The sequence below is a fragment of the Oryctolagus cuniculus genome, chromosome 10 (assembly GCF_051225735.1).
Source record: "Oryctolagus cuniculus isolate XC-2025 breed Fujian yellow rabbit chromosome 10, ASM5122573v1, whole genome shotgun sequence".
Lineage (NCBI taxonomy): Eukaryota > Metazoa > Chordata > Mammalia > Lagomorpha > Leporidae > Oryctolagus > Oryctolagus cuniculus.
Genome location: NC_142876.1, coordinates 46,019,584 through 46,040,111, shown reverse-complemented (window position 1 = coordinate 46,040,111; position 20,528 = coordinate 46,019,584). Strand labels below are relative to the sequence as shown.

Below are 20,528 nucleotides of genomic sequence, written 5' to 3'. Positions count from 1 at the left end.
GAAAATTCAAAACCTGATTTACAAATCAGCAAAGAACTTTGAAAATATTTAAATGACCAATAGGTATGTGAAACATGTTCAACATCATTAGTCATCAGTGAAATGAAGTTAAAACCACAATAAAATGTTATTTCATACTTGTTTTAATGTCTATTATCAAAAAGATGAATATAAAAATATTAGCAAGGATATGAAAAAAGGTAATCTTGTACACTCTTGTGGCAACATAAACTGATACAGCCATTATGGAAAACAGAATGGAGGTTCCTCAAAAAATTAAGAGAACTACTACATGATCCTGCAATCCCACTTCTGGGTATCTACCCAAATGACAGACATCAGTATATGGAAGAGTCATCTGTTCTCCCATCTTCATTGCAGCGCTGCTCACAAAAACCAAGTTATGGAATTAAATTGAGTACCCATCGATAGTTGAGTGAAAAAAGAAAATGTTGGCAAGATGGCAGCCACCACAGGCTCAAGAGTGAAAAGTCCTTCACAATTTCCAAACGTTGGGAGAACTCAAAGGGGGCCAGAAAGGAGTAGGAGATGGCACAGTTAGCTGGGGTCTAGACAATGATATGAAGACATGACACTTCCAAGATGCACAGGGATCGCAACTAGGCCTCTGGGAACAATTTATGAAAACTGAATAAATAACCTTAAAATAGAATGCGGGCCTAAATACCCAAAAGCACCCCCTTTGAACAATTTTAACAAAAATTAATATTAATGGAGTTAATAGTTCTAACACAGTGATAGACCCAAGAGACATAGCAGTGCTAGCAAAAGGGCAGAACTCACATAGAATTACAGTCGCCCTGCAAGAGCTATGGCACCAAATGATGTCTAAGGAGAATATGGAAGTCCCTCAGCCACCTGAAAGACAGTGTCACTGCAATGACCAAATAGGAAAGCCACAGGCCCTTCCCCTCCCCTCGTTCAATTTAAGTAGTCTTCGTCTTCCACAGCAGTAAATGCTCTAGATTCATATTATAGACCTCAAAGTACTGGAAAGCAAGGTCTCATTCAAAGGCACTTTATCTTAAGATGCTGTAAATAATATTAATTTCATCCATTTGAAATACATGTTGTGCTATACCATCAAAAAATAAAATGTTCTTTATTCTTTAAAAATTTATTTTATTTATTTTGAAAGGCAGAGTTACAGAGAGAGAGGGAGGGAGAGACAGAGAGAGAAGTTTTCCTTCTGTTGGTTCAATCCCCAAATGACTGCAATGGCTGGGGCTAGGCCAGGCCAGGCTGAAGCCTGGAGCCACGAGCTTCATCCAGGTCTCCCTTATGGGTTCAGGGGCTCAAGGCCTTGGGCCATCCTCCGCTATTTTCCCAGGCACATTAGCAGGGAGCTGGATTGGAAACAGAGCAGCCGGGACTTGAACCAGTGCCCATATGGAATGCTGTCATCGCAGGTAGCAGCTTTATCTGCTATGCCACATCAGCCCCAGAAAATGTTTTTTAATGTGAGTACTTCGAAAAGTTAGTAGAAAATGGGATTAAAAGATGAGTTTATTTTGATCCAAAACATTTTTGAAATGCATGCATCATTTTTTTTTTTTTGACAGGCAAAGTTAGATGGTGAGAGAGACAGAGAAAAAGGTCTTCCTTCCATTGGTTCACCCCCCAAATGGCCGCCATGGCCGGCGCTGTGCCGATCCGAAGCCAGGAGCCAGGTGCTTCCTCCTGGTCTCCCATTCGAGTGCAGGGCCCAAGCACCTGGGCCATCCTCCACTGCCTTCTCGGGCCACAGCAGAGAGCTGGACTGGAAGAGGAGCAACCAGGACAGAATCCGGATCTCCAACCAGGACTAGAACCCAGGGTGCTGGAGGATTAGCCAAGTGAGCTGTGGCACCGGCCACATCATTTTTTATAATACAGGTTTTCTATGAACTTTGTGAAGATCCCTTCCTCTACACAATGGAATACTATTCAGCCGTTAAGAAAAGGAAATGCTGTCATTTGTGACAACATGAACAAAGCAGGAAGGCATTATGCCAAGTGAAGTAAGATAGGCACAGAGAGAAAAATACTACTATTGCACGATAGCGCCTTCATGTGCAATCTAAAAGTCAAACTTAACAGAAGTGGAAAATACACTGGTGGTGGCCAGAGGCTGGGACTGGAGTGCATCAGGGAACGGGGAGATGTTGGTCTACGGGTCCCAAGGTTCGGTTAGCCCGGGGAAGTAAGCCCTAGGGATCTACCGAGCTGCAAGTGACTACAGCTCACAATAATGTGCTGTATGTCTGAAAACTGTTAAGAGTTAGTTTTCAATGTTCCCACCGCAGAATAGTAACTCTGGGAGGTCATGGTTATGTTAATTAAGTGAATCATGTCAAGATATAAGCATGTATCAAAACATCATGCTGTACACCATTCAAATATACAATTTTAATTTGTCAACTATACCTTTGTAAAATGAGAGAGGAGGAGATAAATAAAAAATGTTTTTTTAAAAAAACAGAATACAGAATAACTGAAGATCATGTTCACTTAGAAATACAAGCCAGAGGGGCCGGCGCTATAGCTCAGCAGGTTAACACCCTGGCCTGAAGCGCTGGCATCTCATATAGGAGCCGGTTCTAGTCCCGGCTGCTCCTCTTCCAATTCAGCTCTCTGCTATGGCCTGGGATAGCAGTAGAAGATGGCCCAAGTGCTTGGGCCCCTGCACCCATGTGGGAGACCCAGAAGAAGCTCCTGGCTCCTGACTTAGGATCAGCGCAGCTCTGGCCATTGTGGCCATCTGGGAAGTGAACCATTGGATAGAAGACCTCTCTCTCTCTCTCTCTCTCTCCTCTCTCTCTCTGCCTCTCCTCTCTCTCTATGTAACTCTGACTTTCAAATATATAAATAAATCTTAAAAAAAAAAACAAGCCAGAAAAAATTGTGTTTTTTTAAGAATTCATTTATTTATAAGGCAGAGAGACAGTGAAACGAACATATATCTCCCATAAACTAGTTTTCTCCCCAAATTCCAGCAACAGCCAAGACGGATCCAGTCCAAAGCCAGAAGCCAGGTACTTCATCCAGGTCTTTCACGTGGATGTCAGGAGCCAAGCCACGTGGGCCATCACCTTCTACCTCCCAGGTGCACCTTAGAAGAATGCTGTAATCAGCAGTAGAGCCAGCACTTGAACCCAGAAATCCAAAATGGGATGCAGGTGCCCCAGATGGTATCTTAGCCATTACACCAAACGCCTTCCCCACCAAATTGTCTTATAGCTGATCACATCTAGCAAATATAGTAAAGGATAATGTAACCAAATAGGGTTGGATTTAGAATTCAAGAACAGTTTGAACACTAGAAATGCATGATTTATTTATTACACTGAAGGAGAACAAAAACAGGATTGTATTAATTGGTGTTAGAAAGCTCAACTAGTCACTGTTCATATTTAGCAACTCTGTTTAAGATAAAATGAATCTTCCAAACATGTAGAAAGTTATTTCCTGGAAATTAGTAGTAAACATTTAAATAAGAAACATAAAAGCATTTTCATTAAAATTGAAAAGGCAGGAAGGTGTTCTACCACTAACAGTCATCACTATTATAGATGATGGTGTAATGGTCACGTCTTATTACCATTGCTGTCCCGCTGTCCCAGAGATGTAGGCCTGTGGCCTTCCTCTGTTTATGGACAAACAGAACGTGATCAAAAGTAAATGGATCAGGAGAACAGGGTCAGGCGTTCAGGGCTCCAGTTGCCAACACATGCCTAACCTTCCAGTCCTCTAAAAATAGAAAGTAAAAAGCCAACCACATTTACTTATCAAAGGCAACATTTTGCCCTCAAAGTCAAGCTGCCCTATTATACTTTAGCTGTTTCATCCAGCAAATTTTGGCAGTAAATATGATAAAAAAAAAAAGTCTCATTACAAAGTGACATTTGTTAGTAGAGCTGCAGGTCCCAACACAGGATTCCCAGGGTACCTGTAACAGGACAGAGGGTAAACTAATAATTCTGCCTCTTCATTACAAACCTATTTAATCCAAGATTTCTTTTTCAAATTCATTTACTTAAGAAATTAGATCATTCATTACAATTAATTTGGCAAGTGACGACAGCCAGCTGCTCAAGTCAGAGCCCAAATTCTCTAACAAATTGAATCAACACTAATTTGTTGGTTTGTTGATATGATTATAGAATTAGCAAAATGGCCTGTTTCTCAGCATGAAAAATTAAGATCCAAATTATTTCATTATGGCTTAATTCTGTTATAATTAAATGGTGTGGGGAATCTATTGTTCTCTAACTAAAAAAAAAAAGCATTGGTAGAAATAAAAACAGACTTGCGGAAATGACAAGAGTTGATCTTATGGAAGAAGAGAGAAAAGTGGTCTCTAGAGACTAAGGAGTGAGTCGTCAGACATCAGATAATTGGGACCAAAATATACTCAGGTAGGAGAGATTAGTTCCAGTGTTTGATATGATAGTGGGGTAGTTGTAGTCTACAACCATTTATGACATATTTCAAAATAACTAGAAGATACCATGACACTCCTAACACCTGGAAAAATGATAAAGGTTTGAGGAGATGAAAATGCAAATTGCTCTGATTTGATCATTTAACATTATATTCATGTATTGAAGTATCACACTGCATCCCATAAATATGTTCAAATATTATGTGTCAGTTAAGAAATAAAAACAAATAAAAATTTGCTTTTAAAATAAATAAAGGCCAGGTCCAGTATTGTGGTATCGCAGCTAAAGCTGCCACCTACAATAACAGCATCATCCCACAGGGGACCTGGTTCAAATCTAGCTGTTCTACTTCTGATCTATCTCCCTGCTAATGCATCTGGAAAAGCAGCAGGAGATGGCCCAAGTGCTTGGGCCCCTGTACCCACATGGGAGACCTGGATGAAGCTCCTGGTTCCTGGCTTTGGCTTGGCCCAGCCCTGACCATGATGACCACTTGGGCAGTGAACCAGCAGATGGAAGATCGATCTCTCTCTCTCTCTTTCCCCTCCCCCCATAACTCTGCTTTTCAAATTAATAAAATAAATCTTTCAAAATAAATAAGAGCCATTTGAATATACTCGGGAGCCTCCAGCTACTTGGTTGTGGTAGCCATGGAGCCCTTACCCTTCCTCTCTAATAGGGAGCCCCCATCCTGCCTTAAATGGCACTCCTTTCTCCCAGGTTTCTATTCTCAAACTGCCTTCCCACATGACAGGAATCTCATTTTAATATAATTAAGTTCCATGAATGCCTAATTTTGTTTACTTTCTATACACAGCTCTACTGTTTGCAAGAACTTTTTAAAACTGCAGGAAAAAGCTAGAGGAAGTGTAGGTTTATTGTGTGCTCATGCTTTAAATCTGAAGAGTGGTCTACAGAGGGTCATCTTCCTTGGAAGAGTGCCTGTGTGCCGCTGGGGAGAGGGCAGGGCCTGTTTTCATGCTGTCTTCCTTCCATGAAGAGCAGAAAACAGTACTAAAAAGGGTATGAGCCTCCCCTCACCATCTCTGACTCTGCTTTCCTTGAGAAACATAGACTTGCCAATTTGGGGAGAGTAGGACAAAGAATGGGCTCCCTGTGTGTCTTTCTCAATCTTTCTGCAAGTTCTCCATTCCTGGAGCTCCCTGGTGGGCCTGAACAGCGAACAAGGAGAGTGCCAGGGAAGGGTCAGGATTGCTCTTGGAGATGAGCTTGGGAGCCCGAGGTGTTCTGCAGAGGCTGGGAGTGGTGGCAAGCTGGGCTTCTCCATCTGGCTGGGGAGACGAGCACTTACTAAGCTGTGGCAGTGGATGAGAAAACTTCAGATATGAGGCAGGACAGGAATACAGGAAGATCCGTTTCAACTCAGCACACCAGAGGTCTTGTATTTTGGAAGATTTGTGGTATTCTTTAAGCCTCATATAATTCCTGTCATTGTTTTTCAAATTCATTAAAAGATGAGAGGGAGCATAATTATATATTTTTCTTGATTCTTATTCATTTGAGAGGCAGAGACAGAGGAACAGAAAGAAAGAAAACTTCTATCCTCTGATTCATTCTCCAAATGCATGCAATGGCTAGAGCAAAGTTAGGAGGAGAGCATAATCCAGGTCTCCCACATGGCTGGCAGGAATCCCATACTTGAGCCATCATCTGCTACTTCCTGGAGAACACATTAGCTGGAAGCTGGGTTCCGGAGCCAAAGCCAGGAATCAAACCCAGGCTCTCTGATGTAGGACTAGGTCTATGCACTATGTATGCATGCACTATGTCTTAGTGCATATCGTAACTACTAAGTGAAACACTCATCTCAATTGTATTTTTTTAATTGGCATAAGCACATATTCCTAGCCTTCCCACATCCCATCACTAAATCATTCACTTCATAGCCCTGAAGACTTTGGTTAAAATATTACTGGGGTTAGGGATAGGGTATGTTTGGCACAGCAATTAGATAGCACTTGAAACACCCGCATCCAATATCAGAGAACCTGAGATCAAGGCCAGACTCTGATTCTGATTCCAGCTTCCTGCTAATGTACAGCCTGGGAGGCAGCAGGTGATGACTCAAGTACGTGGGTCCCTGCCACCCACATACTGAGATTGAATTGCAGGTTTCTGTCTTCACCCTGATTGAGTTCTGGCTATTGCAGGCATTTGGAGAAAGAACCAATGAATGAAAAATTCTTTCTCTCTCTCTCCCTGTCTCCCCTCCCTCCTCTCAGTCTCCCCTCCCTCCCTCCCTCTCTCCCTCCCTCTCTCTCTCCCTCTTCCCTCCCTTGGTAAAGGACCAGGTTAGATGGGAAATTGTGAGTCCATGGAGCTACAGACAGCAGCAGGAGGGGTAGTTTGGCAAACTTCATTTGAAGTTCCATAGGGGAAAAAATAGAAGGTATAGAGGAAAAATGAGGTCAGGCACCTCCCTGCCTATCTACATCCCTCCCCACAACTGCACCTGCAGCTGGCTGGTAAAAGCCATTTTGCTTTTTCACATTTTCAAATGTAAGTAGGGGACTACTGCCTTTGACTCCCATGTACATGCTCATCAATTGCCGGGGCCACCTCACCACACCCCTCATCCAGGAACGAGGACCACAACATTTCAGAGTAAGTTCTTCCCCACCATGCAAGCTGTACAACAAGGAGAAGTCCTGAATAACAAAAAATCAAGCTCACTCCATCCACCAGTGAGAAGCGAGCTGGGCCGTAGTAGGCGGAGCTCAGTGCACCAGAGCTCATAATCACCCCCACCATGATTGAGAAGTGAGCTGGGCTCCAGTAGGTGGGGCTACATGCTTTCACTTGCAACTCACAGACACAAAGCAGCTCATATCTGACAGAAACCTCACCACAAGCACAAACACAAATTAAAGAGAAAAGTAACCAGACAAAAAAAGAAAAAAATACATGAATGCCGAAAAACAAAGGAAAAACCCAAAATAAGAATGACCCACCCCAAAGGAACACTACAGCTCTTCAATAACAGAAAGTGAAGACAAAGAGATCAATGATATGCCAGAAACGGATTTCAGAAAATTGTCAGATAACTTAGAAGCAATCAGAAGCAAATTCATGATCTAAATGAAAAGTGTTCCCAAGAAACTGAGATATTGAAGAGAAGTCAGAATGAAATACTAGAAGTGAAGAATTTAATAAATCAAATAAAAAAGTGCAGTGGAGAGCCTTAACAACAGATTACATGGGGCAGAAAAAAGAATATCAGAGCTAGAACACAAATTTCTGGAAAGATTACAACCAGACCAAGTAAAAGAAGAAGAAATTAGAAAACTAAAAAACACAGTTGGAGATCTACAAGATTCTATCAAACAACCCAACATATGGATCCTAGGAATTCCAGAAGGCGTGGAAAGAGAGAAAGGATTAGAAGGCCTTCTTAATGAAATAAAACAGAAAACTTCCCCAATCTGGAGAAAGAAAGAGACATCTAAGTACAGGAAGTATACTGAACTCCCAACAGACATGACCAGAAAAGATCTTCACCACAACACTTTGTAATAAAACTCCCCACAGTAAAACAGAAAAGATTCTAAAATATGCATGAGAGAAACACCCAAAATGCCAAATCACATTCAGAGGATGCACAGGAGTCCAATTAGGCCCACTGAAGACTTCTCATCAGAAACTCTAGAAGCAAAAAGAGAATGGTGAGATATATCCCAAGTCCTAAGAGAAAAAGCTGTCAACCCAGTGTACTGTACCCTGCAAAGCTCTCATTTATGCATGAAGGAGAAATAAAGGTCTTCCAAAACAAACAGAAATTGAAAGAAATTGTAACTGCTTGCCCAACCTTACAAAAGATGCTCCAGGACATGCTACACACAGAAACACAGAAGTAAGAACAGCACTACAAAAGAAGATGAACGCAGAAAATGACCCAGTAAAAGCAAAAAGGAAAGCCAAAATACAAAATGAGGACTATTTACAGAAATTATGGCAGGGCAAAGTGTGTACTTAAAAATAGTCAGTCAACCTGATGTAAATGGTCTCAACTTCCCAGTTAAAAGACATAGACTGGCTGAATGGATTTAGAAAGACAATTCATCTATTTCCTTTCTACAAGAAATACATCTTTGGCCAGCGCCGCGACTCACTAGGCTAATCCTCCACCTTGCGGCACCGGCACAACGGGTTCTAGTCCCGGTCGGGGCGCCGGATTCTGTCCCAGTTGCCCCTCTTCCAGGCCAGCTCTCTGCTGTGGACAGGGAGTGCAGTGGAGGATGGCCCAAGTGCTTGGGCCCTGCACCCCATGGGAGACCAGGAGAAGCACCTGGCTCCTGCCTTCAGGATCAGTGCGGTGCGCTGCTTGCAGTGCGCTGGCCGTGGCAGCCATTGGAGGGTGAACCAACGGCAAAGGAAGACCTTTCTCTCTGTCTCTCTCTCTCTCACTGTCCACTCTGCCTGTCAAAAATAAAAATAAATAAATAATAAAAAATTTTAAAAAAAGAAATACATCTTAACAACAAAGATGCACACAGACTGAAAGTGAAAGGATGAAAAAAAATAAACCATGCTAACAAAAACCAAAAAAGAACTGGGGTGGCCATACTAACATTAGACAAAATAGAATTTAACACAAAAACTACTAAAAGAGACAAAGAAGGACACTATAGAATGATAAAAGGATCAATTCAACAGGAAGATGTGACTATTATAAATGTATATGCACCTAATTATAGGGCACCTGGCCATCTAGAAGAAATGTTAAAGGATTTAAAAGGAGATACAGACTCAAACACAATGGTAATGGGGGACTTCCATACGCCACTTTCAGCAATGGACAGATTTACCAGATATAAAATCAATAAGGAAACAACAAAGTTAATTAACACTATAGACCAAATAGACCTAGCAGATATCTACAGAAACTTCCACCCTACATCCACAGAATATACGTTTTTCTTACCAGTGCATGGAACTTTCTCTATGATTGACCATAAAGCAAGTTGCAGCAAATTCAAAATAATTGAAATAATACCACGCATCTTCTCAGACCACAATGCAATAAAGCTGGAAATCAGCAACTCAGGAATCTCCAGAACATATGTAAACACATGGAGACTGAACAAATATGCTCATAGAATAAATCAAAGGACAAATCAAAAAATTTTTGGCAACAAATGAAGACAACAATACAACATATCAAAACTGACAGAATACAGCAAAAACAGTGTTAAGTGGAAAGTTTATAGCAATTGATGCCTACATTAAGAAATTGAAAAGGCACCAAATAAATGGACTATCAATGCACCTCAAGGATATAGAAAACAAGAGCAAAAACAGAATGTGATTTGGTGTTTTTGGTGTTTCTCTGGAGCATGTTTTAGAATCTTTTCTTTCAAATCAACAAATTTAGAGATGAAAAAGGAAATGCAACCACAGACACCACAGAAATAAAAAGAATCACCAGAAACTACTAAAAAGAGATGTACGTCAACAAATGGGGAAACCTAGAAGAAATGGATAGATTCCTGGACACATACAACCAACATAAACTGAGCCATGAAGACATAAAAACCTGGTCAAGGAACACTCCAGAAAGGCTTATCTCTGCGAGCTTTCCTGCTCCCCATCAACACCTCAGCAAGAGGCACCAAATGTCATCTGAAATGTCACCAGCACTTTTTTTTAAACTTTTATTTAATGAATATAAATTTCCAAAGTACAACTTATGGATTACAATGGCTTCCCCCCCATAACGTCCCTCCCACCCTCAACCCTCCCCTTATCCACTCCCTCTCCCCTTCCATTCACATCAAGATTCTCTTTATATACAGAAGATCAGTTTAGCATACATTAAGTAAAGATTTCAACAGTTTGCTCCCACACAGAAACATAAAGTGAAAAATACTGTTTGAGTACTAGTTATAGCATTAAATCTCAATGTACAGCACACTAAGGACAAAGATCCTACATGAGGAGTAAGTGCACAGTGACTCCTGTTGTTGACTTAACAAATTGACACTCTTGTTTATGGCCTCAGAAATCACCCTAGGCTCTTGTCATGAGCTGCCAAGGCTATGGAAGCCTCCTGAGTTCACTGACTCTGATCATATTTAGACAAGGCCATGGTCAAAGTGGAAGTTCTCTCCTCCCTTCAGAGAAAGGTACCTCCTTCTTTGATGACCCATTCTTTCCACTGGGATCTCACTCGTGGAGATCTTTCATTTAGGTTTTTTTTTTTCCCCAGAGTGTCTTGGCTTTCCATGCCTGAAATAGTCTCATGGGCTTTTCAGCCAGATCCGCATACCTTAAGGGCTAATTCTGAGGCCAGAATGCTGTTTAGGACATCTGCCATTCTATGGGTCTGCTGTGTATCTCACTTCCCATGTTGGATCATTCTCTCCCTTTTTTATTCTATCAGCTAGTATTTGCAGACACTATTCTTGTTTATGTGATCCCTTTGGTTCTTAGTCCTATCATTATGGTCAATTGTGAACAGAAATTGATCACTGGGACTAGTGAGATGGCATTGGTACATGCCACCTTGATGGGATTGAATTCGAATCCCCTGGTATGTTTCTAACTCTACTGTTTGAGGTAAGTCAGCTTGAGCATGTCCCGAATTGCACATCTCTTCCCTCTCTTATTCCCACTCTTATATTTAACAGTGATCACTTTTCAGTTACGTTTCAGCACTTAAGAAGAATTGTGTATTGATTACAGTATTCAACCAAAAGTATTAAGTAGAACAAACAAAAAAAATACTAAGAGGGATAACATATTAAGCTGCTCATCAACAGTCAGGGTGAGGGCTGATCAAGTCACCATTTCTCATAGTGTTCATTTCACTTTAACAGGTTTCCTTTTTGGTGCTCAGTTAGTTGTCACCAATCAGGGAAAACATATGGTATTTGTCCCTTTGGGATTGGCTTATTTCACTCAGCATAATGTTTCCCAAATTCCTAACAGGGATCACTTTTCAGTTAAAATTTAAACACCTAAGAATAATTGTGTGTTAATTACAGAGTTCAACCAATGGTACTAGAACAAAAAAAATACTAAAATGGATAAAGTATTACATTGTACATCAACTGTCAGGACAAGAGCTGATCAAGTCACTGTTTCTCATAGTGAGACTTCTAATGCTGAAAGAAAGGAAGACTTAGGTGAAGGTCAAGAGGAGAGCCAGAAGCCAGAAGGTGAAGGGGTTAAACCAATATCTAAAAGACAAATGAAGACGCTAATAAAACAGAAACAGTGGGAGGAACAACGAGAACTCCACAAACAAAAACAGAAAGAAAAACGCAAGAGAAAAAAATTAGAGCAACAATGTCAACTGGACTCAAACTCAGATGGAAATGACAGAAAACGTGTGCAAAGACATGCTGTTCACAGCACACTCTGCCTTGTCATTGACTGCAGTTTTGATGACTTGATGGTATTAAAGGATATTAAAGAACTTCATAAGCAGATTCAATGATGTTATGCAGAAAACCGATGTGCACTGCATCCTGTGCAGTTTTACTTGACAAGCCATGGAGGCCAGCTGAAAAAGAATATGGATGAAAGTGACAAAGGATGGGTCAACTGGAAGGATATCAACATCAAACCAGAGCACTATACTGAACTCATTAAAAAAGACTTGATTTATCTGACATCAGATTCACCTAATGTACTGGAGGAATTAGATGAATCAAAGGTTTATGTGATTGGAGGATTAGTAGATCACAACCATCACAAGGAATCACATATAAATAAGAATCATATTATGGAATTGACCACACACAGCTCCCCCTTGGAAATTTTGTGAAGATGAATAGCGGAAAAGTTTTGGCTGTTAATCATGTGTTTGAGATTATTCTGGAATACCTAGAAAGAAGAGTTTGGCAAAGTAACAGGATATAAAATCAATGCACAAAAATCGACAGCCTTTATATACACAGACAATGCCACAGCTGAGAAAGAACTAGTTCTAAGATCAATCCCATTCACAATAGCTACAAAAACAATCAAATACCTTGGAATAAATTTAACCAAGGGTGTCAAAAATTTCTACAATGAGAATTACAAAACATGAAAGAAAGAAATAAAAGACACAAAAAATGGGGAAAACTTCCATGTTCGTGGATTCGAAGAAGCAATAGCATCAAAATGTTCATTCATCCAAAAGCAATTTACAGATTCAATGCAATACCAATCAAAATACCAAACACATTCTTCTCAGATAGAGAAAAAATGATACTCAAATTCATATGGAGGCACAGGAGACCTCGAATAGCTAAAGCAATCTTATACAACAAAAACAGAGCCAGAGGCATCACAATACCAGATTTCAAGACATACTACAAGGCAGTTATAATCAAAATAGCCTTGTACTGGTACAAAAACAGATGAACAGACAGACCAATGGAATGGAATAGAAATGCCAGAAATCAATCCAGCATCTACAGCCAACTTATATTTGACCAAGGAGCTAAAACCAATCCTGGAGCAAGGGCAGTCTCTTCAACAAATGGTGCTGGGAAAACTGGATTTCCACATGCAGAAGTATGAAGCAGGACCCCTACCTTGCACCTTACACAAAAATCCATTCAAAATGGCTAAAAGATTGAAATCTATGATCTGATACCATCAAATTGTTAGAGAGCATTGGGGAAATCTTGCAAGACATTGGCATAGACAAAGAGTTCTTGGAAAAGACCACAGAGGCACAGGCAATAATAGCCAAAATTAATAAATGGGATTACATCAAATTTAGAAGCTTCTATACTGCAAAAGAAACAGTCAGGAAAGTGAAGAGGCAATTGACAGATTGGGAGAAATTATTTGCAAACTATGCAACTGATAAAGGATTAATAACAGGATATATAAAGAGATCAAGAAACTCCACAACAACAAAACAAACAACCCACTTAAGAGATGGGCCAAGGACCTCAATAGACATTTTTCAAAAGAGTAAATCCAAATGGCCAATAGACACATTGAAAAAAAATTCTCAGGATCACTAGCAATCAGGGAAATGCAAATCAAAATCACAATGAGGTTTCACCTCACCTCATCACAGTTAGAATGGCTTTCATATGGAAATCAACAAACAACAAATGCTGGTGAGGATGTGGGTAAAAAGGTACCCTAATCCACTGTTGGTGAGAATGCAAACTGGTAAAACCATTATGGAAGACAGTTTGGAGATACCTCAGAAATCTGAATATAGTACTACCATATGACCCAGGCATCCCACTCCTGGGAATTTACTCAAGGGAAATGAAATCAGAAATAAAAGAGTTCTCTACACCACCATGCTTCTTGCAGCTCAATTCACAATAGCTAAGACATGGAATCAACCTAAATGCCCATCAATGGAAGACTAGATAAAGAAATTATGGGATATGTACTCTGTGGAATACTACACAGTGGTAAAAAAAAATGAAATATGGTCATTAGCAACAAAATGGAAGAATCTGGAAAATATCATACTTAGTGAAATAAGGCAGTCCCAAAAAGGCAAATACCATATTTTTTCTCTGATCTGTGATAACACAGCACCTAAAAGGAAACCTGTAGAAGTGAAATTGACATTCTGAGAAACAATGACTTGAATAGCCCTTGCCTTGACTGTCAAGGAACAGTTTTTTGTTTTGTTTTTTTTTCTCTTTCTTCTTAATTCCATTGGTTGAACTCTTTACTTAACATAGAATTAATCATTTGTATATAAAGTCAAGAGAAAATAGATCTGAGTACAAAATAAGAGTGGAAATAAGAGAGGGAGGAGCTGTACAGTTCTGCATACATCCCTATGGACATACTTCTAAGGGTACAGTTAAAACTTGCTATGGCACTCCAAATCCCATTAAGCTGCATGGTAATAATGCCATTTTAAGAGTTAAAATGATAATATTATATGTTAAATTGATCATATAGATAGGATTAAGTGTTAAAGGGATCATATAAATAAGACCAAGTGTCTGGTACCAACAATACATAGAATTATAAAGGAGAGAATGTTCCAACATGGGAAGCAGCCCACACAGCAGACTCATAGAAATACAATCACTATAAATAGCACTCTCACCTCAGAATCAGCCCTTAAGGCATCCTGGTCTGGCTGAAAAGCCCACGAGAGCATTTCAGGCATGAAAAGCCAAGAGACTGTAGCAAAAAATGTCCCACATGAAGGATCTGTGAGAGAGACCCTAATGGAAAGAAGGGGCCATCAAAGAAGGGTATACTTTTCTCTGAAGGGAGGAGAGAACTACCACTTTGCTTATGGCCTTATCTAAAGACTGACAGAGATTGTGGACTCAAAAGGCTTCCATAGCCTTGGCGGCTCATGTCAAAAGCCTCAGGTATTCACTGACATCATACATAAGAATTCTAATTGTTAAATTAACAATGGGAGTCACTGTGCACTTACTTCCCATGCAGGACCTCTGTCCTCAATGAGTTGCACCATGAGAATTAACTGTAAAACTTGTTCTCAGTTTTTAGGCCTGCGCCGCGGCTCACTAGGCTAATCCTCCGCCTAGCGGCGCCGGCACACCAAGTTCTAGTCCCGGTCGGGGCGCCAGATTCTGTCCCGGTTGCCCCTCTTCCAGGCCAGCTCTCTGCTGTGGCCAGGGAGTGCAGTGGAGGATGGCCCAGGTGCTTGGGCCCTGCACCCCATGGGAGACCAGGAAAAGCACCAGGCTCCTGGCTCCTGCCATCGAATCAGCGCGGTGTGCCGGCCGCAGCGTGCTGGCCGTGGCGGCCATTGGAGGGTGAACCAACGGCAAAAGGAAGACCTTTCTCTCTGTCTCTCTCTCTCACTGTCCACTCTGCCTGTCAAAAAAAAAAAAAAAAAAAAAAAAACTTGTTCTCAGTTTTTATATTTTGTGTGTATGTGTACAAATTGTTGAAATCTTTACTTAATATTGAGTTGGTCTTCTGTGTATAAAGTTATTTGGAAACAAATCTTAGTGGAGAATGGGACTGGGAATGGGAGAGGGTAGAGGAGGTAGGGTGGGAAGAATCTATATTCCTAAAGTTGTACTTATGAAATTTGTACTCATTAAATAAAAGGTTTCTTAAGAAATCTATTTATATGAAAAAAATGAAATCTTGTCATTTACAACAAAATGGACGAAACTGGAAAACTCCATACTTAGTGAAATAAGCCAGTCCCAAAAGGACAAATACCATATGTTCTCCCTGACCCGTGATAACTAATAGAGCACCTAAAAGGCAATCTACATAAGTGAAATTGACATTTTGAGAAGCAATGTCTTTGAATAGCCCTTGTCTCAATTGTTGAGGAACAGTTTTTTTCTTCATACTATTTGTTGAACTCATTACTTAATATAGAGTCAATCTTATGTGTACAAAGTTAATTGAAAATTGATCTTAGTTAAAAAGAATAAGAATAAGAAGAAGAAGAAGAAGAAGAAGAAGAAGAAGAAGAAGAAGAAGAAGAAGAAGAAGAAGAAGAAGAATGGGAATAGCAGAGGGATGAGGAAGAGGGAAGGGAGAGTGAGGCGGGTACAGTGGAAAGAATCTTTATGTTCGTAAAGCTGCAATTATGAAATGTATGAAGTTTGTATGCCTTAAATAAAAGGTTTTTCGGAAAAAACTAAATTCAGTTCTGACATTAATCAGAATTTGCACAGACCCCACAGGTTGAGGACTCAGTCCCACAAGACTGCCCCTGCTTCAGATGCCAATCTCAAGTCTTAGGCCCCCAGATTATCCATAACTTCTGACTACTTGGTTACAAACCAAAGGTTCCCACAATTCCCTTCTTGGATTCCATAATTTGCAAGAGAAGCTCACAGAAGCTAGGAAAACCATTTACTTACTATTGTGTATGTATTACAAAAGGATATTTTAAATGATTCAAATTTAGTGAAGAGATGCACAGGGTAGCATCTTGTAGGGTCCACAGCTGGGCTGTGCCACCTTCCCAGCATGGATGTGTTCCCCAACTGGAAGCTCTGTGAACCTCATAGTAAAGAGATTTTTACAGCAATGTTGTTACGGGGAAGCAGTGACAAGGCAAGCTCAGTTCCTGTTTTGCACAGAATAATTCCATGTGCAGGACAGTGAGAAAAGCAAGATTTAAGTCAGAAACCTGCTGCAGCATCAGGAAGGGGGCTCCATGAAAGGAAAACTCATGAAACTTGCCAGTGTGGAGTCTTTTAAGTACAATTCCATAGTGAGTCACATGGTCACACCACCCATGGGCCCCCCCACCCCCACCAAGGTGTACAAGTCAGCACTGATGGGAGGCTCAGAGATATGCCCACACTGCTATTTTGCAGATTAATTTGTAACCTACAAGCTGAGAATTTAGTGATTTTTTTTTCTCCCTTGAGCACACTAAAATCTGCTTCCTATCCATCAAGGACTCCACATATCCTATCAAAGCCATTTGTGGCTCCAGGAATAATTCTGGGGGCCACATCTCTCATTCTCTGAAGTGTGAATTGACCCATGGAGTGAGGTGTATCTGATCAGAGAAGGAAAAATGGAAGTAATAGAAGGGAAGCTAAGGGAGCCTGAGAATTCGAGCTGACATGGACACCGACCATGGCTATAGAAGGCTGTATAGTGGGCAGCTTGGCTCAGCTCACTGCAAGGACTCACTCAGGTCTCTTTACTGCAGGGGAGCCTGTGCTCCTGTGAGCCTCATCCTCTGCTCCGGAGGCAGTGACTCCACAGCCTTCAATGCCCTGGCTGCTCATGGATCAGCCTCAGACCCACCCTCTCTCTATTCCAGGCAGGCTTCCTTTAAGACATATTGTCCAGCCCAGCGCTGTGTCGAAGTAAGTTAAGACTCTGCCTGCGATGCCAGCATCCATTGTGGGCATGGGTTAGAGTCCTGGCTGCTCCTCTTCCTATCCAGCTCTCTGCTAAGGCCCAGGGAAAGCAGTAGAAGATGGCCTAAGTGCTTGGGCCCCTGCACCCACGTTGGGGACCCAGAGGAAGCTCCTTGCTCCTGGCTTCAGATCGGCACAGCTCCCGCCATTGCAGCCATTTGGGGAGTGAACAGAGGGTGGAAGACCTCTCTCTCTCTCTGCCTCTCAAATAAATAAATAAATCTAAAAAAAAGAAAAAGACTTTTTCTCGTTTCCCTAGGGTGGGGCCTCCTCTGCCTGTCTTCTCTTGTTTCCTGTACTACATGGAACTTCCCCAATGTACACAACTCCCCGTGTTTTCTGTCCTCTTCTGTCCCCTGCTCCTCTCCCTTTGCTCTGCAGAACCCTCACACATCTTCTCATAACGCTTTTCCAATTCGCGTTTTCACTCGGGTTCCTCCACGACTTTACTTTCTCTTGGCAGAGTAATCTGTGTAAGAATAAAATAGAAGGAATCCAGCAGTCTGTCTTATGCTGACACGGAGTGTGTGACAGAAGTACATTTTATCAATCTATTAGGATAGGAGAAAGAGTCATTGTCTGCTGATATTGCACAATTTCTGCCAAAAAGTGATTGAGAAGAGTGAATGGTCTGTTTTCTTATAATTAAAACATACGACAGAGCATTTCATGCCAGAGTTCAATTTGCAAACACAGCATAAACTCTGTGAGCACAAGCAGGAAGAAAAGCATAATTTTATCTAAAGCGAGTCAGTGCTGTTTCTCAAGCAATTTGCAAGGGTTATAAACCTTTAAAATCCTCAGCAAGATTGGCTGAAACATATTAGCCATTAAAAATTTCTCCATTACAAATGGATTCATTATTAGATTGCACAACACTTGCTCTATAGCATTCTATAATTCAGTGGCACAGAGGATGATAATATAGAGCCAGTATGTTAGATGCAAATTTTCATTTGATAACTCCACACCATAACAACTTAAATTTACATGCAGTTGAAAGCAGACTGCAGGTTACTTGAAAAATACAATGATCCCTAATAACATTCACTTCTTAATAAACTTGGAGGAAAGAAAGGATGGAATATCTTCCATTGCTGTTTCCTGTTACATAGAATTATCACTTAATAATTATCTCTCAATAATTATCAGGTAATAGAAGCCTCATGCTGGCATCATTTCCTTTTCCCTAGAGTAGGACCAGAAGCCTCCCCTCTTTCTGGGACTAAACTGAACCTGTGAAGGGCGAGGAAATGACCTAATTTTCTTTAGTGTATTCCCCTCTTCAGACTCTGAGTAATCATAGATAAACTATCTTTTCAATTCTGCCTATACTTATAAAAATTTAGACAAGTTTTCTGGGTTTCATAGATCAAACAAGAAGGTGACCGTGGAGGGTCATAACCCCAAGCTTTAACATGCCATGATTTATGCTACTCTTTTTTAAAGATTTACTTAGAGTTTGAAAGGAAGAATGACAGAGAGAGAGAGAGGGATCTTTTATCTGCTGGTTCACTCCCTCATATATCCACAACAGCCAGGGTGAGGCCAGAATAAATCCAGGAGCCTGGAACTCCACTGGGGTCTCCCATGTGGGTGGCAAGAATCCAAGTACACGGACCATTGTCCACTGCCTCCGAGGTGCATTACCACGAAGCTGGATGGAAAGCACAGAGTAGCCAAGACTGAAACCAAGCACGCGGGTAAGGGATGCGGGGCCCCAAGCAGTTGTTTAACCTGCAATACCACAACACCTGCCACTATGCTATTTTGACACCTAGCAGGAGGTACCATCTCTTCCTTTCTTTTCCTCCACTTCACCCTCATGCCCTTTCTTCCCACTTCCCCACCCCAAAATATATAAAGCTAAATACTTAACATACCACTAACATTACAGACCCCAGAATCCCTAAGTTCTTCTACTAATGAGTTCTGAGAAATCTGAGAGCCTCCTGCTCTGATTCTCAGAATTACACAGCTATTGCAAAGTCCAGAATTACCAGAGGGCAGGCCAGGCTGCAGCCAGGAGCCTAGAACTCAGTTCACTTCTCCCATATGGATGGCAGGGACCCAAGCATTTGAGCCATCACCTGCTGTCTCCCAGGATGCCCATTAGCGGAAAGCTGGAATTGGGTACAAAGCTGGAACTTGAACTCAGGCTCTCTGATATGGGATGTGGTCATCCCAAGTGGCATCTTAACTGCTGCGCCAATGCCTGCTCCGTGTCTGAGGTTTTAAGATGTTTAGATTAAATAACCTTGAGGCCCACTTTGCTCTAGAACTAGCTGGGTATTTTCAGGAGTGGCAGATGCATGTATTTCATGTATGTATACAGAAATGAAAGGAAATAAAAATAGCTTCCCTCCCAGGAACAGAGGAAGACTTCAGCCAACAAAGTAGGTCAGAGCATCAGGCGCACTGATGCGCACTGCCTGGTTCTGGATGGAGCCAAATGACAGTTTCCTGTCCATCACTCTAAAGCCAGCCTAGAGTAGATGGCTCTTCAGTGAGTCAAAGGTATCCCAAGTCCTCTTTAAGCTTTAGTGAAAAGAAAGAATAAAATCTTTTCATGAAGGAGAAAAGAGTTCCCAACCATCATACTGATTAGTTTTAGCAGCAATGACTTTCCTCAGAAATTAATTGCTATGTATGCATAGATCAGTACCAGTGGAGACTAAAAAGATCCCATTTGTTTTGTTTTTGCTTTTTCCTTAATATTGGTAGAGGCTTCTCAGCTCTACCAGAGCCCTCTGTCAAAACTTTGGCGATCAGCTTGTCATGAAAAACAATGCAGTGCCAGCATCTCATATAGGTGCCCATTGGAGACCCGGCTGCTCCTCTTCCAGTCCAGCTCTCTGCTGTGGCCTGGGAAAAGCAGCAGAAGACAGCCCAAGTGCTTGGGCCCCTGCACCCACATAGGAGATCTGGAGGAAGCTCCTGGCTCCAGGCTTCAGATTAGTTCAACTCCAGCCATTTTGGTCACTTGGAGAGTGAACCAGCAGATGGAAGACCTTGCTCTCTGTCTGTCCCTCTCTCTTTCTGCAATTCTACCTCTCAAATAAATAAGTAAAACCTTTAAAAATGTTTTTTTTAAAAAAAGGAAGAAAAACAGTGCACTTTCTAGCACTTATTAAAAAGAGTCTGATGGTTCCTTTAATATGGTAGATGTTGTTGCCTCTTTTCAATCCATTTTCCACACTCCCAGCCAAAACCACCACCTTAGGGTATTTTTTTCCTGCTTAACTCTTTAAAA

At 41.2% G+C, this 20,528-nt stretch overlaps 2 pseudogenes; both read left to right on the top strand.

Annotated features, from left to right (window-relative positions):
• Nucleotides 1-460: 460 nt before the first annotated feature.
• Nucleotides 461-977, top strand: LOC103349375 (ubiquitin-conjugating enzyme E2 variant 1 pseudogene; annotated as a pseudogene).
• Nucleotides 978-10,078: 9,101 nt separating this feature from the next.
• LOC100348901 (tRNA methyltransferase 10 homolog A pseudogene) lies at nucleotides 10,079-12,329 on the top strand (annotated as a pseudogene).
• The last annotated feature ends 8,199 nt before the right edge of the window (nucleotides 12,330-20,528 follow it).